The 14774-nt window shown below is 42.3% G+C and overlaps 1 long non-coding RNA gene across 1 annotated transcript in view; it reads left to right on the top strand.

Moving 5' to 3' along the window:
- LOC116095086 overlaps positions 1-14774 on the top strand; it is a 72122-nt gene that overhangs the window by 4011 nt on the left and 53337 nt on the right. The window contains exon 2 of the long non-coding RNA XR_004120435.1: positions 6212-6292. This is a non-coding gene — a long non-coding RNA (uncharacterized LOC116095086). The remainder of the gene's footprint in view (positions 1-6211; positions 6293-14774) is intronic.

The raw sequence follows: 14774 nt of genomic DNA, 5'->3' as shown, positions 1-14774 counted from the left end.
TATATGTGCATGAGTTTATTATTGCTGGTGATATATCATTCCTGTTTTCTAGATGCAAAGATGAGTTTCATTTTAGAAGTAAAATCCAAATGAACAAACTGTACAAAATGCTGTGTTCTTTCATGAATCAGTCATACAACCAAAATATTTAAACAATCATGTTTCCAATCCATAGTCTCCCCCAGTTCCAGAGTCATGGTTTTCTAACTATGCAAACGCATTTCTACCTTCTTTTCTACTTTAATGTACTTATTGTCGTGTGCAATGGGCTGGAATTAACCAGACTGAATTACATGTATCTGTAGTTTCTTGATTTATATGGATTTGTGGATGTCGTTAGCCTGACAATTTTTTCTGATAAATCAACTAGGAAAATCCCAAAGGCTTGATTTCAGCCATTGTTATGGAAACTTCCTGTCAACCCTGCAATTCTGGCCTCTGATGTGTGACGTGTGGTCTATTGAGTGGATGCAGTTTCTTGAGACGGTTTCTGCCAAGCAGGAACGTAGGGTCTTTTAAAACTTTGTGTGTGTGTGTGTGTGTGTGTGTGTGTGTGTACACACACATGCTCTGCTTGGAAGCCAGAAAAAGGAGTTGAATCCCCTGGAACTAGAGTTACAGGCAATTGTAAGCCATCTAATATGTGTGCTGGGAACTGAACTTGGATACCCTACAAGAGTAGCAAATGCTCTTTTTTTGTTTCTTTTGAGACAGGTCTCACTATGTAGCTCTGGCTGTACTGGAATTCACTCTGTAGACCAGGCTGACCTCAAGCCCACAGACATCCACTTGCCTCTACCTTCCAAGTTCTTAGATTAAAGGCGTGCACCACCTCAGTCTGCTAATAGCAACCACTCTTAAGTGATGAGCCATCTCTCAAGCCCACCAGGTTTCTTTCTGTCAATAGTGATCGAAGGGCTATCTCCATTGGGATGGGATGGCTCAGGAGATCACAGAAGATCAGCAAGATGACAGAGGTGTTGGCCGCTGAGCAAAGAAAGAGCTCACTGGACTGATTTCAATTTCAAAGTCAGTGCGCCCTCACTCTGCTGTGGTCAGCAAAAGCCTGTGGCCCCGCACTGTAATGATATAGGAAGGAAAGCTGTTTGCTGGGGGGTTGGCCCCACGTAGGTAGAAATCTACTGAAAAGGGGTTTCCTACCTATCTACTGGACAGCCAGCCTAGTGCCATGCTGTTAGCCAAACAGGAGGAGCTCGATACTCACTCCTATGTTCTTAACTGTGGACTGAACAAGTCACCCACCTAGTATGACAAGAAGTTAGCGTCCTTACATGGACATGTGAGGAACCTGTGGTGCAATGGATTGCAAGGAGTGCCAAGGACAGTTTCTCATGGCACTGTTTTAGAAGGCTTCAAGCTTCTCTCCAGGAGCACTTCACTTGATGCTAAGCAATTGTTTCAAGCATTTGATGTTTAAAAAGTCTTGAAGACTTTACATGGAGAAAGCCAACTTGCCAAGTCTGCAAAATGCCTGGTGGACATGGACTGATGCTGTTTGTATCTACTCAAGCCAAGTAATGTGAATGGGCAGGTTGAAGAAAGTTGTAGTGTCAGTGTGAGCTGAACTGGTTTCCTTTGGCTCAGGTGTTCGACTATCCAATGCTGCACTAGACATGAAAAGTACTACTGAAATGTTTTAATAAAAATAACTTTTGAAGGGCTAGAGAGATGGCTTAGAGGTGAAGACTCCTAACTACTCTTTTAGAGGACTTGGGTTTAATTTCTAGCACCAAACTCCAGTTCCAGAGAATCCACTGCTTACACAGGAAGTGTATACACACGGTACATGGACACACATGCAGGCAAAACACAATACAAATAAAATAATAAATGAAAGATAACTTTAGAGATTATAAACCTACACTAAATTAGCATGTCTTTTTTAACGCCCTCCTTTTTCTGAGACAGTGTCTCATGTAGCCCAGGTTGGCCTCAATTCAATATGTGTAGCAAAGTATGTCCTTGAGTCATTGACCTTTCTGCTTCCACTCCCCACTGCTTGGATGACTTTGCTTCGAGGCTCCGTTTTATGCAGTGCCGGGGATCAAACCCAGGCTTCATGCGTGCTACAAAAGCACTCTACCAAATGAGCTGTGTCTCCAGTTGTAAGATTAAACTTAATTTATACAATAGAACTGACAAGTGGTATGTAATGGAAATTGCTTAGCAATTTCTTACTTTTTTTTTTCTAAATATTCGGACAGTCTAATATTTCTACAGGACAAACTTCACAGCTGGCATTCTCCTTGGCAAGTGCCTGAGCTCTCATCTCTACTTGAGACGTTAGCAAAAGGCCATTTAAATGAAGGTGAAGCTGAATACTCCTGTCACCACTTAAACAGGGGTATTCCATGTCAACTTTATTTCCAAAACTCAAAATCATAGCCATGAAGCCCTCTATACAAGCAACTTTGAGACCTGGAAGGGGGCATCTAATTCTTTTGATGCAACAAGCCAGGGACACTTTCTTGCCCTCTGCAGTCTCCTGTTTAAATTTTCCTTTATGATCACGCCATCCTCATATCTTCCTGCAGCTTGAATTACCCTCTTTTTCTCAGACTGGTAAGGCAGTGAAAAGATGTTTGTTCTGCTAATTAACTTTATTACCCTGATAACTCCCTGCAGCCTTTGAGGAAAACAATTACCGGTATTGCCCCCCCCCCCTATTTTTTGCCAGTAGGGGTAAGGAAAAAAAAAAACAGAAAAAAAAAGGACAAAAAAGACTATTAATTAGAATGGAGGCCCAGGTCCCTGCCACGTTCCCAGGCCCTCGAGCAGGATAGCATTACATTGTCAGTAGTAATTTAGCTCTCATCTGTCTGCACTAATTATTGTCACATTCATCAAATTCATCAACAAAAGTGCTCTCAGAAGGATTGCATATTTGCTGTTAATACAGCATAAACTGGTGTTACCCATCACCACATTTGTGATTGTGAGAGGGACACAACTTATTCATCCCTAATTAGAGCAAGCTGGGTAATTAATTATGCATTCCGCCTTATTACTTCTGAGTTCCCAGATATTGTTTGTCTAAAAAGGGGGAGAAAGCAGGAGAGAGAAGCCTGAAAAAATGCAAAAAAAAAAAAAACCAGGAAAAAAAAAGGGGGAAAGGGTGATGTGTTTTGTCACATGTGGTATGCCATAATTCCCACCTGACAAAATAGCTGATTCAGTGGAAAATTGCGAGTTGTCAGCAGTAGAATAAACTGCCGCAATCTCTGATTAGCGATCAGCACCTGTGACAGGTGCTGTACGGGACTGTAAACTTGGTTTGATTAACAGTCACTGGACGAATAAATATTAGTGACAGTCATCGGAGAGCAAGTTTGCTTGTTTTCTTCCTCGTTAACAAATCGCACGCGTTAAAGTTATTGATATTTCTGTCTGAGACACAGGATTTTTTTTTTTTAATCTGCCAACACTGGCAGGGAGTTCTAATGGATTGTGTTTCTTTCTGTTCTCTTATTTTATTTCAGAGCTAACATTGTATTTTGACAGGATGACCTGTAGGGGTTTAAACCCACCAGGTATGGGAGAAAAAACAAAAACAAAAAACAAAAAACAACCAACCAAACAGAAACAAGAACAATAAGGAAACAACCCACATTTGGCTTAATTGATGTTCACCTGCTAGCAGTGTGTGTGTGTGTGTGTGTGTGTGTGTGTGTGTGTGTGTGTATGTGCCTACATTCATTATACCCACTTACACAAATATACAATAATTACAAAGAAAGTTCACTTAAAAAGAGCCACAGGTTAAACTAACATAGACAGTATGATAACCACCTAGTTTTTAAATGTTTAAGTTTATTCTGGAAACATCAGCAGTGAGAACCCAGAGTTGAAGAGCCATTTTCTGTAGCTAGGCATACAAAGCTTTTGCCACCGTGTGGGTTTTCTGAGAGGTGTCCAGGACAGGCAGGAGGGGGCTAACCTGTTTCAGTGACTATTGGCCAACAGCCAAACTGTACAAGTTGGCAAGCAGAGGGCGAGTAATGGAAGGAAGACATTTTGTCTTAAAATGTGTGTCTGTGTGTGATATTTGGGTCTCATGTAGCCCATGATAGCCTTGAACTCACTACGTAGCCGGGATGACTTTGGCCTCCTGTTCCTCTGGCTTGTAACTTCCAGGTGCTAGGTTAGATATATGTGCTGCTTGGCCCAGAGTACGTGTCGTGGGCATGGAGCCTAGATGTCTGTGTTTGGTGATTCACTGAGCTCTGCCCCAGGTCTTTTTGTTTGGATTGTAGTAATAACAGAAGGCACTGCCTTCACTGCGGTAGCTTTACAGTTTGTAATATGTCTAGAGAAGTTAAGACTGGGATCCTGAAGCCCTCCACGTGAGCATGGCTACCCTTTGTAATCTGCCAGAGCATTTGCTCTTTTCTGGGTGAGTGGGGACGTTGTCAACATACACCACGTGGAAACAAGACAGTGGGCTGCTTTGATGGTATCTGCCACAGGCAGTGCCAAGTAACAACTTACTCATGCAGTCATTGTACATGATACTCAGGTTTGCCTCAAGTTTCTGTTTCATGTGGGAAGTTAACAACCCCTTGCCCTTTTTCTTCCTCAGGGTACAACCAGAGACAAAAATTAAAGCAACTTTATGTCCATTTATCCCTGAATGAAAAAAAAAAACCTCAAGATGAGAGACCTCACAGCAGTGACACCCCAAGGAGCCACTGGGAGGTTTCTGGAGGTACAAGGTTGAACTATGGGGTGCAGTAGAAGCTAGAGAGAGCCTCCTGTCCTTCCATCAATCTCCTGAAGAAGAGTTTTGGAAAGTTCTGGGTGATAGTCCAGGTTTGCTGAGAGAAATGCTTAGTGCCTTCATATATGTGGATGGAATTGAGGTAGCTACCAAATGACAGCAACAAAGCATGGCAAAAGAAAGGCAAGTTTGTCCTGCCCACTTAGCATGTACTTAGTATGTTTCCATACATGTTAACCACCTAAGGAACTAAAGTGACCACCCTGCTAAAAGTCTAAAGACCTACAGTTTTCACACCACTGTTAAGAAAACTGCCAGGTTTGATGTCTGGGCCTATAATCCAGTGACTTGGGAGGCTCAGGCAGGAAGATTGCGACAAGGCCAGCCTAAGTAAGGTCTCTTAGTGAGACTTTGTCTGAAAATAAAAGTAGATAGATAGATAGATAGATAGATGATAGGTAGATAGATGAAAGATAGATATTAGATAGATACATAGATAGATGATAGGTAGATATTCGATACATGATAGCTGGGTAGACAGACAGACAGACAGATGGTAGATAGATAGGTAGATGATTGATAGATATATTGATATATAGATAGGTGGATAGATAGATGGATAGATGTAGGTAACTAAATGGATGGATGGATGGATGGATAGACAGATAAAATGAGGGATAGAGATAGCAGTCCAGTCTCAGTAGCACATATATAGCAGTAGTAAAGCTAACATTCCCTGGGGTTTAGGAAATATGTGTGTGATGACTAGTCTTGTGTCAATTTGATATACAACTAGAATTATCTGAAAAGAGGGAAACTTAATTAAGAAAATGCCTTTGTAAGATTGTAAAGCACTTTCTTAATCAGTTACTGTGGGAGAGGGCCCGGGCTATTGTGGGTGGTGCCATCCCTGGGCTGGTGATCCTGGGTTCTATGAGAAAGCAGGTGGAGCAAGCCATGGGAAGCAAGTCAGTAAGAAGCATCCCTCCATGGCCTCTGCATCAGCTCCAGCCTCCAGTATCCGTTCCTGTTTTGAGATCCTGTCCTGACTTCCTTCAATGGTGAACAATGCTGTAGAAGTGTAAGCTGAATAAACCCTTGCCTCCTCCAGTTGCTTTTGGGTCATGGTGTTTCATCACAGCAGTAGAACTCTTAACTAGGACAACATGCCTGCTGGATCATCTTCAATTCATAATATATAGCATATAGGCATGTACAACATGTAAATATTTCATAGCTGACTGGTGTCTGGTTTCTTTCTGTGTTTCCTGTGGCTGCTGAGTTGTTATAGCAAAAAATATAAGTCCAAAAAATTCAGAAATATTTACTATTTGATCCTTTTCAGAACATGTTCATCTCTACTGAAGAGAAGTGTTGTTAAAAGTTTGGGACCACCCAGGTCAGAAATACAAGTCCCATAGGGTCTTCTCAACATACTTTCAGACTCAGTATGTTATTCTGCATTCCTTACAGACTGACCAAAGAACCACTGTGGCAAAGCAGAGGCCTGGACCATCACTCTCACCACTGAGGCTTGGATCTGCCTGGTTAAGGGTAGGTCTTTCAGAAACAGATGCACTTCAGCTAAGCATATAAGACTGGGCAGGAGTCTGGAGTGTGTGCTTCCTGCCCATGTGGCACTGGGATGCTGTAGGTGAACAGTTCATTTCTAAGAATGAGAAGGAAAGGAGATCATTGGATATTTAAACTGTATGAAGATGTTAAGCTGATACAGATGTGTCACCTTATTTCACTGGCATTCAACTGTGATGTTTTGAAATTTTGATAATCATTTATAATTTTGTATGTGTGTGTGTGTTTTACTTGACCCTTCAGGCATTTGTGGAGGCCAGAGGCTGACATTAGAATGTCTTCCTCACTCACTTTGCACCTCTCTCTCCCTCTCTCTCCATCTCTCTCTCCCCCCCTCTCTCTTTCTCTCTCTTGGCAGGGTCTCTTTCCATCATTGAACCTCACCATTTTACCAAGGCTGGATGGCTAATGCAATGTCCCTCATCCCAGGAACTGGATGGCTAATGCAATGTCCCTCATCCCAGGAACTGGATGGCTAATGCAATGTACCTCATCCCAGGAACTGGATAACTAATGCAATGTTCCTCATCACAGGAACTGACTTTCTCCTTTCCTTCTCCCCACCAGTGTTGAGTGTACGGACACGTGTCACAATGACTGGCTTTGTTGTGGGTGCTGCTGATCCAAACCTAAGTTCTCCTGCTTATAGACCAAGCACTTCCCTCAATTCCCAGCCCCTAGTATATGCTTTATAGGAGTTGGAAGCTTCTGGACATAGAAAGTGATGAATGTTAAAGAGAAAATGCTTATTACCGAGGCTCATCATGATGAATTACAGTATATATGGGATTATCACACCATGTCCCATAAATATGTGCAGTTATTATGTGACAATTAAGATAAATAACAAAATAGATACAAGCAAGTGTGAGAACAAGATGATTAGATGAAAAGTGGCACTGGGGTTTTTTCTTAACAGTTTTGCTAAAGTATAAACAGAAATGGCCAGCATGAAGAAGGAGGAGCCCACACGGACCCCTGGAAACACTCCTGGGGAGACCAGGGCTGCTCTGGGGAGGACATGGCGAGAGCATGAGCCAGTGCCTCTGTGTGGTTTTCACAGGGAGGCTTGGCAAGGGCAGGGGAACTGGCCTCGGGTGGGCTAGTTGGGGACTGTAGTGGGTGCTAGGGCTCAGGGTTGCTTGTAGCTGTATGAAGCTTAGCTCGAGTGCTGGGGCGTGACTGGAATGTGGTTTGTATGTGAGAGCTGTTCTCCTGGGTGAGTAGTTTGCTGTCCCCAGGATTCAGCATTGGGAGCAAAAGTTCCCTAGGGGTCAAAGCATCAGACAAAATGTGAATTTCTCTATTTCCTAGATAGTTATGGGGCGGCACTGCCCGACACACATCTTTCACCATTTGTGTTCTGGGTTTATTTGACCAGTCTCCCTTCAGAGTTACACTCTTCCTCAGATCTGCTCATTCTTCTGCTCATTGTGTTTTCACTTGTTGAGACAGGAGCATGCTGCATTGACCTGGCTAGGGCCATGTGACCGTTCTGCTCCAGTCTTCTGAGGATCAGGGACTGCAAGTATCTCCTTCTTATTCCTCATCACACAGTGAGAAGGTGAGATGAGCAAGCACAGAACCAATGCCAAAAGATGCAAAAATGCCATGAAAACGCTTGGCCCAGAAATAATAGCTTACCAAAATACACACACAGTTGTTGGACTCCTGAGCAGAGATACATAGCTGCCTGTATAGGCAACAGTGCTGCTGGCCAACACGCCCGGAAGCAGGCCAGCCCCATCCAGATGCCACTGCCAAGGAGGAGCCATTTGGCATCTGTTCCCTGGCTGTCAAGCTCCTCTCCCGGGCTGCACAAATGAATTAAGACTCTGAAGAGTTCTGGATGGACACGGTGCAATGCTGTAGAGCACCACATCATGGGAGCCTTCGGCTGTCTCCTTTGTCCTCCATGTTTCATAGAACTCTTAGTCTACGCAATCCCATAGAGAAATACAATCCCTTAGGAAATTAAGAGTGCTGGAATTTGATTTCTGCAAGAAGATGTGTCTTGGATGTTTTGAGCTCCCTCCCTCCTTCCCTCCCTCCCTCCCTCCCTCCCTCTCCCCCCCCTCTGTGTATGTACGTCCCTATGCACGTGTGTGCATGTGTGTATACACATGTGTGCAGGTGTATGTAAAGATCAGATGGGACCTTGGGTGTCATTCTTCAGGCACAGTCTACCTTGTCTTATGAGAGGTTCTTCCTCTAGATCGGGAGTTGGGCTTACAGGTTCGGCTGGAGTGGGTGGCCAGTAAGTCTCAGGGATATGCTTGGGTCTCGTTCTTCAGTGCCACGATCTTCAAGTGCTGCATCCCACATCTATTTTTTTTTTACATGAGTCCCAGCCTACTCTAAAATTTGCTGCATGCATGACACCCTTACCAAGAGCACAGTTCTGTGATTCACTCATCAATGGCAGATCTAAGAACAGTACAGGAAGACACTTCAGTGAAAATCTCATATTTTATTTTGCACAATAAACAGTATTTTGAAGTTCAAATTAATGTCACAGCAGAACATTAAAGTGCCATGGCATATAAAAGAGAAGAGGCTAAGAGAGGACAGGCTGCCCTTGCTCTTCTTGACTCTTCGAGCTAATTATGAATAACGGTAATGTTAGAACTGGAGGGAAACTGTTCCCATACTCCATAATGTTTTCCCACCTTGCACACAGGACAAAGTCAGATCCTGTGGTTACCTTGTCAGACCCACTCACAAAGTGATCTACACAACAATTGAGCTTTGCCCTGTCAGCCTTTAGGGAGGCCCCCGGTTACAGATTAGGTAGCAAGACAACAATTGCTCTCATGTATCTGAGCATCATTGACTTTGACAGACTATCCCCAGAGATACAGGACAAATGGACCAAATGCTTATTACCATGTTCAGAAAAGATGACTATTCTAACACATGGGTGATCTACCAGGCAGCCTTACTTACACAGCTGCGATGCTTAAAAGTCTCACAATGAGTCACACACCCATGCCCAGGCATAACTTATGTGACTGGCACATGGAAGATACAGCTTAGTCACAGTCAGGCATGTGGCTGAGAACATTGCAGAAAATATACCCATTTAAAATAAAAAAAGATCTACTTAGTCATGAGAATCATGTTTAACTATTTGTTTTCCAAGTATATATTGATATTGCAAGAAAATCCTCCATTTCCTCATAAAAATTGTCACCAACTACATTGAAGTGCTGTATTGATAGTTTAAGCTCTTCCTAGCACATGACACACTCTGGCATGAAGAAGTAATGGCTATAGAAACACATGCACGTGATGTGGTACTGGCTTACACTTCCTTTGTGATCTCCTAACTCAGCAGTCTCAATGAAGCCTCTTGGTACAGCCCTCTGCGATCTACCTGACCCCTCACTGTAGAAGATCAATTCAGTATTGCCTATGTAATTCTCAGTGTTATCTTTGCAAGAATGACACTACAAGAGACTGTACCCTCTTCCTGTCTGAACTGTTAGTATGTTCCCTTTTTACTAACTGTGGGAAGAGGAACAGCTTCATGGGCCTGCAAGATGGCTTAGCAGATCAAACGTGACAACTGACTTCCATCCCCTGAGCTCACATGGAGAACAATGACTCCATACAGGGCTGCTCTGTAACCTCTGTGTGTATGCCATGGCATGTGCACCCTCATAAATAAATAGATGTAAAATTTTAAAACAAAAGAGGGACTTTAACCTGGATTTCTGTTTCCTTTGCCCTTCGTATTTGTCTTTGAACACTAGCTTTTCCCTTACCCTTTCACGATCCATCTACAAGCCTCAAACACATAGAAACACAGGTCCCAGAAACACATAGAAAGCAGGTCCCAGCAGCAGCCACAGGGATGCCTGGTCCTTCCTCACTGAGCGACAACTCCAAAATGCCAGGACTGAACACCGTTGTCACAGACGTGAAGCCTTATGGTAAATGTCGTCACAGATTGCCCAGTAGTGTGTTGGTCACACATTTGATTCTTCTGTGAGATGATTACACTGGCATGTCTGAGCTGATTCTTAAGCACCAATTCTGAGACATGCTGACCATTTTTTCTTTTCCTGGGTGTTTAGCTTGTGTTCTACACGTATTTTTCTATTTTCATGATCTATGCACAGTATTATTAAAGTTTGAACAGTAGAGCTGCCATTTTATGGATAAAGGAAATAAAGGTTTGTGTAGTGAGGTCAGAGGGCTAAGCTGATGTGGAAAGAATCGGAACCTGGATTTTGGAGTCCATAACTCATACTCTGTCTCTCTGTCTTTCTCTCTGTGGTATGTATATGTGGGGGGTTGCATGTGTGTGCTGGTGCATATACAGGTCATAGGCTGACTTAGGGTGCCTTCTTATATCATTTTCCATCTTTTAAAAAAATTTAATGACATTTACTTATTTGGTGTGTGTGTGTGTGTGTGTGTGTTTGTGATGATACACATGTAGAAATCATAAGGCAACTCCCTTCTTCTCTGAGCATGTGGGTCCTCAGAGATTGAACTCACATCATCTGGTGGTTTGGCAGCAGCACTACCACCCACTGGGCCCTCTTGTCTACCTTCCCTCTTTTGAGACAAAGCATCTCATTATCTGGAGCTCACTATTTTGACTAGTTTGACTGGTCCTCCTGCCTCTGCTCCCCTGCCCCAGTATTGCCCTGTAGCACCCAGCTTTTCCATGAGTGCTGGGGATTGAACTGAGGTCTTCATGATCACACAGGAAAGCACTTTACTATGGTTCCAGCCCTCAGAACTCACAGCTGTGGGTTCTGATTTGTATACAGTATATACATCTTATTCCAACTTAGGTGAAAAAGATCCGAGAGCTACTGACTCTTGGACTTTGGAGTTGCAGTAAGCTAACAAAGTGTGCCTCCATATCCATGTAGAAATCAGCTTTCTGAGCTGGAATAAGATGTATATGTTTCCAGAAGTGAATGGTGTCTCACTAATCTCCTATATAATTGTTCCCTGGAGGGCACTCTGGGATCACCTCCTCTGTGTGCATTCTTAGAAGGGTTTCTGAGTCAACTCAGTTATACTTTATACTGACTGCTTTTAAACTTCTAAACAAATTATTATTGTTTAGAAAATGAGAATCTTGTAAGTTAGTATTGACCTCTAGGGATCGGTGAGGGAGGACCATGACTGAGGAAACAGAAAGTATAGCAGATGAACTATATGATTGATGCAACAGGAAGGAGCTAGCTGAATGGTGGCATGGTCTGAGCTTCCAGTTCACTATGAGTCTTCCCTCTCTGCTCAATATCAAGAGAATAAGATGAATGATGGCGTCAGAGTATCTAAGTACACAGACTCCTCACCTTCATCTCACTTTCCTCTAAGCCCATTTATAGGAAAGGTAATGAGATTGGAAAGGCAAGAAGTGATGGACCTGAGATTCACACCAAAGACTTCTAATTTCTACTCTTATCTTTTTTTCAAGCTTCCACTCTAGAAGACTGAGTTCCAAGTATATCCTCCAGTCAGGCAATATTTGAGTTGATGGTTTAACCCGTTCAGAATTGGTACTTTAAAAATAACCACATATTAGACAAAGAGCCTGGTCTTAAGCGAAGATTTCTATGTACAGGGCTCCAGACCCAACACCTGGATTCAAATGCTGGTCATTAAATGTACCGTATTTGGGCAAGAGGCTCAACTTGTCACTAAATTAGCAAAGAAAAGCTAAATTGTATTTCATAAATTATACAGACAGACATGGCCAACAGTGTGATAGTAGTTTCCCAATAGATTTACATAGCAGTGAAGTAGTGTTGAGAGTCTAGAAAGCAGGCCAAATATCTATAGCCAATTGAGTTTTTGACAAGTAGCAATGGATAGTTTTAAATCTCCAACACCCACAATTTAGAATCACCTGGGAGGAAGGTCTCCACTGAGTCATTGTCCTTACCAGCTGTGTCTGTGGACATGTCTGTGAAGAGTTATCTCTACAGTTAAATGATGCAGGAGGGCCAAGGGCATTGCAGGGGGAGGACGGGGGGTCCTCCATTCCTAAGCAGGTATATAAGAAAGTTATGTAAGTATAAACCTGCCAGCCAGCCAGCCTCGTGGTTCCTGCTGTACCACTTTAGCTGTGAAGTGAATTCCTTGGTCATAGTACTACTGTGTGGAGTAGCAATTAGATCTGCCTTCAAGGTCCTGCTTTGACTTCCTGCTTTGACTCCTTTTAATGATGGACTGTGGTCTGGAGTTGTAAGGTGAAATAAAACCTTCACTATCCTAGGCTGTTTTTGGTCAGAGTGTCTGTTGCCGCACCAGAAATAAAACTAGAACAACAGGGATCAAGTTTAGTCAACAGAGAAATAACAGCCTCCAGTAAAGGAGGCACCTACATCGCTGTGTGCAGAGGACGGGTTGCCTCTTCACAGTGCATGCAAAGGTTAACTAAAAATAACCAACAACTTAAACATAAGAACTAAGCCTATAAAAAAGAAAGAAGTGGTAAAATTTCATGAAGTTGAGGTTGAAATAGATTCTTAGCTATGACACACAACACAGGAGCAATAAAAGAGAAAATAGATGCATTAGATTTTTCATTAAACTCAAGGACTTTTTCTGATTCAAATACCTTTACTAAAATAAATAAATAAAAAGACAACATACAGAATGGGAGATAGATTTGCCAAACACATAGCAGTTTAATATCAGAGTATACATAGAACTCTGACAGTTCAACAACCATAAACACACAGCTGGACTTAAGAAATGGGCAGATGGACCAGAAAGACAGTTCAGTGTTAAAAGCTGTTCTTACAGAGGACCCAAGTCTAGTTTCCAGTGTCCACATAGCAGCTCAAAAGTGCCCATAATGCCAGCTTTCTTCTAGCCTTTGAAGGTAACTTGACTCATGTGTACATACTCCATCTCCATATATATGTAATTAAAAATAAAAATAAATCTCTATAAAAGAAATGGGCAAAGGACTTACAGAGACATGTCTTCAAGGATGACTTGTGAATTAGCAACAAACCCAAGATCACAGGCTATTCTGGAAATGTGAGTGGAAGCATGCACTGAGACCATGCCATGATAGAGCCACTGGGAAAACCAGTTTGTAGGTTCTAAACACAGAATTCCCATGCAACCCAGCTATCCCACTGCTTGTAAATATTCCCAGACATGTTCTTGTGTATGAAACTGCACAACAGCAGAGCTCATGATGGCTAAAAGTCAAGTACATCTAATAGATGAATAGATGATCAAAGTGTGGTCCCTGTGGAGCAAAAATACCACTTGCTTATGAAGAGGAATAAAGCTCTTTTAGACATGGTTCATGAAGAAAGCAAGATATGTAAAAACAAATACTGTATGATTCCACACAGATGAAAAATTGGGAATAGACAAATCCATAGGAATACAAAGTAGAACAGAGAAATTACTAAATGCTAGAGAAAGGTAAGTGGGAAGCTACTGTTGAATAGTATAGAATTTCTGTTTGATTGCCCTCTAATGCCATCTCTGCTCACCCACAGATAGTATAACTCTCTGCCTTCATCAGAGTGGTACATGGCTAACACAGGAACTCATAACTGGTGTAAGGAATGCCCATCAACAAATAGGACATCACATCACTCCACAGTTCTCAGAACTCACACTGTGAAAGGGGTGGTTTTGGGAAGACTGTAAGAGTGAGCTCAGAGGTGACTGAGCTCTGCAGTCGAGCCTTGTGGATATGACAGGACCTCTGCATTCATGAACTCACAGCAGCCATCAGAAGACTTGTAGGAATTGAGCCACTCCACATTCCAGCACAGGTAAAGAGGCTTATCAGCCCTACCTTTAGCCTTGGAGCTATTGACAATTGATGGCTTCTGGTGGAGAGAAGTCAGTTTCTTTAAGGGTGTAGCTTCAAGTGGGTCAGCATGTCCAGTGGATGGCTCTACACCTATGAATACAGGGGCTGCATATGTTAGAGTTGATGTGTTATTAAGAAATAAAAAGAGGGAAAAAAGCAAACAAACAAAAAATTATTTAAATAGCAGGGAGCTGGAGAGATGACTCAGCAGTTAAGAGCACTGACTGGCCTTCTTCCAGAAGACCTGGATTCAGTTTCAGTTTTCAGCACACACAAAGCAGCTCATAACTGTCTATGACTCCACTTCCAGGGGATCTGACACCCTCATACGAATGCACATAAAAAGTTAAAAATTAAATAAATTATAAGAGAAAGCAAAGGATCAAAAGGGACACAAAGTTGGGGGACATTAAAAAGGGGTGGGTGTTAGAGGAAGGAGTGACAGGCAAATATGATAAAATATATTTTATGAAATTCTCCAAAAAAATAAAAGTATTTATAAAAGTAATTTCTTCTAAAAAATTATTCTAAATGTTTGTTACTATGACTGATTGGGCTTTAATCATCTTCAGGATGTTTCCTTTTTTTTTTTCTTTCTAGAACATTAATCTCCCAATTTATTTT

This window comes from Mastomys coucha, unplaced genomic scaffold (assembly GCF_008632895.1).
Source record: "Mastomys coucha isolate ucsf_1 unplaced genomic scaffold, UCSF_Mcou_1 pScaffold17, whole genome shotgun sequence".
NCBI classification, from domain to species: Eukaryota; Metazoa; Chordata; class Mammalia; order Rodentia; family Muridae; genus Mastomys; species Mastomys coucha.
Note: the sequence above shows the minus strand (reverse complement) of the source record. Positions and strands in the feature narration are given on the sequence as shown.